This window comes from Octopus bimaculoides, chromosome 28 (assembly GCF_001194135.2).
Source record: "Octopus bimaculoides isolate UCB-OBI-ISO-001 chromosome 28, ASM119413v2, whole genome shotgun sequence".
Taxonomy (NCBI): Eukaryota; Metazoa; Mollusca; class Cephalopoda; order Octopoda; family Octopodidae; genus Octopus; species Octopus bimaculoides.
This window is the reverse complement of record NC_069008.1, coordinates 12,467,070-12,470,342: the sequence shown is the minus strand read 5'-3', so window position 1 is coordinate 12,470,342 and position 3,273 is coordinate 12,467,070.

The following is a 3,273-nucleotide window of genomic DNA, read 5'->3' as shown; positions in this document are numbered from 1 at the left end:
AGAGAAGTTCGTTCAAGATTTCGACAAAATGATCGTAGATAGTGGCTATCGTCCAGACAACTGAACTGTTCCGATGTTATCGAGAAATTTATGATGAAAAAAAAGAAAATAACAAAGCAAACAACACTGACGGGATTTTTCATGCATTTTGATGTCAAGAATGAGTTGCTTTTGTAATCTTTATCCAAAATAAAACAAAGTTATTATGTTTGAGTTTCCTTTAAACCTTTTCACCTTTTCTATATAATCCTGAGAAAAGTTTATTAGGCATCTTATGTACTGGGCCTGGAATCACAAACTTACTTATAATGTCTGAGCTACAATAATACAGTGTCCATATCCTAACTTTTAAGGTTTTCCTTGTGATAATCTGACTGTTACTTATTCATTTTTCAACAATTTATGTTAGTGATTCTTGGCCCTGTACTGCATATACTTTATACAGTACGGTATTCTGTTTTTATATGTACGTACAGTACACTATACCCATAAAAAAAAATTCGTACCCTATGAATATTTGTTTAATGACGGGTCTGTTGTAACGTAACTCGGTCGTTAAATGAGGACAGTCTGTATTCAGAAGTCACTACCCATGAATTTATTCAGAACACTTCCAATCATTACTATTACAACCACAACAGGCCACCTTTATGTTACTTAAGCATTTAAGAGGATATGGGTACAATTAATACTGGGTCCACTGGCAATTTAGTACTATGAGTAAAGTTACCTTAATTCAAACAATTTACTAAACATACTTAAAAAGCAATTACAATTACCCTAAGATTAGAATGTTATTACTAATAATTAGAAATTATAAACTAAAGGTATATTAACTCAAATTGGGTGCAGAAAATAGTATTACAATCAACAGGCTGTGCTTATACTACGTTACTCTAAAACTAGATTGTTCCTATCATTAAATCTAATAACTTAAAAATTATAATCAAATAATATATTAACTCTAAGTGGGTGCATACATACAATTTCAATCAAAAGGCTACACTTACAGTTCTACATAGTAAATCAAATTTTTAAAAATATCTCCTAGTAAGCCCAACTAACATAGTACCAAAAACAAGTAGACACATACAATGTATATTGGGGGAAGGTGGACATAGACGACAATAAAATGAAGAAAAAAATAACATGGAATAAAATAAAATAAACTGAAATATGATGAATAAATCAAACATGGGGGTAATATTGTTCCTAAATGTGTAGGGCTATTAATGTCCATCTAAAGTGGCAGAAGGAGAGTGAATGGAGGAAAGAAAAAGTTAGTAGTGAATTAAGTCTAAATTCCAGCAAGTGCAGACAAATACATCTTTGGTATAGAAGGTGCTAGAGGGTACAGAAAGAAAACAAGATAGAAAAAACTAAGATTGAAATTTAAATAAAATTTAGGATTTGAATCAGTTATTAGGGGTAAAAGACTATATGGTAGAAAACTTAGGGCCTTTGTGTTCACAAATAAGCTATGACAATAATAACTGGCATTAATACATGGGGTTAGGTGATAATAATATGGGGGCAAAGGCAAATTGGTATAAGAAGTAGGTAGCTGATATGGGTGGGGGGGTAAAATCTAAACTTTGGAATAGGGTAAGAGGAGGGGTTGTTTATTTGAATACCTGCAAGGGTCTCAGTGGATGCTCTTGTTTTTTTACTCTGATGAAGCTCCATGCTTTAATTCAAATGTCCTATGGAGATGAAGAATTTTATTTTTGCAATTGTTTATAGTCAGCATTTGGCAATGATTGTAAGATTTGTTATGCGCATGGCACAGTGGTTAGAGCATTGAGCTTACAATTGTGAAGTTGTGAGTTCAAATCCCGGATTGGGCAGCATGTTGTGTTCTTGAGCAAGACACTTGATTTCACATTGTTCCAGTTCACTCAGCTGTAGAAATGAGTTGCGACGTCACTGGTGCCAAGCTGTATCGGCCCCTTTGCCTTTCCCTTGGATAACACTGGTGGCGTGGAGAGGAGAGGCCGGTATGTGTGGGCAACTGCTGGTCTTCCATAAACAAACTTGCCTGGACTTGTGCAATCCCATGGTCAGTCATGACCAAAGGGAGTTTCAGCATATATACATATATATATATCACAATAATAAGGCTTCTCTTCTGTATGAATTTGCTTGCGAGAAATTAAAGCACTACTTCCACAACATGATTTACCACAAACACTGCAGTAATGTGGTCTCCCTCCTGTATGTATACGTTGGTGAGATGTTAAGCTACTATGTATAGAGTATGATTTACCACAAATATCACAGAAATATGGCTTTTCTCCTGTATGAATATGCTTGTGAAAATATAAAGCACTTCCTCCAGAGAACGATTTCTCACAAACACCACAGTGATATGGCTTCTGTAGTGTATGAATGCATATGTGTAGTTAACTGATCATTTTCACAGAATGATTTACCACAAATATCAGCAATATGGCTTCTCTTTAGTATGAATACATTTGTTTAGTTAGGTGTCCATTATGATAGCTGGTCCATCTGTTGGATTCACGTTAGACAGACTCTACTTTGCCCATGCATTCCCTACATTTAGCAGTCTTTTATAGTAGCACTTCCAAGCTTCTTTCTTTGCGGAGTCAATAACTCCAAGTCAACCATCATACATGCAAATGCACTTCTCTCCAACATCACAATTTTCCCTGATACTCTCACTTGCAATCCAAAACACCTTAAACTTCTAGTCTTGCATTGTGGAAATTTTTAATATAATAATATGATATAATGCTTCATATTTGTAGGCAAAAGATTCCTGTGTTTTGCAAGGATTTTGTTCAACATCAAAAGCTGCTTTCAATCACAGTATTAAAGTTATACATAGTACTGCTGCTGTACACGTGTTGCGTACATTCCTACATTTTCTTTACGTACTATAAAGGTAGAAGTAAATCAGCCTCCAACTCAGTTACTTTATTTTATTTCTTTTGTGTTTTACGACATAAACGTCACCAACTGCCTACCCTGAGTAATTACTGTCAGCAGGTGCCTGGTTTATAGACTTTACCAATTGATTCTTCACAAATATAACAATATTGGTTTTAAACACAGTAAACAAATTCAAAATCTGGAGGAAATTGCTTTTATTAAAACTATCACAGAGGGAAGTTACCTCAACAGTGTTCAGTTGTGTTAATATAAAACAGTGTGGGAAGGCTGTTATTACTGTTATATCTCCTCTCCAATGTAAATACATTTAATTATAGAAGAGGGTGTTTGTTTTTAAATTTTCAGAGGAAGAAAGAA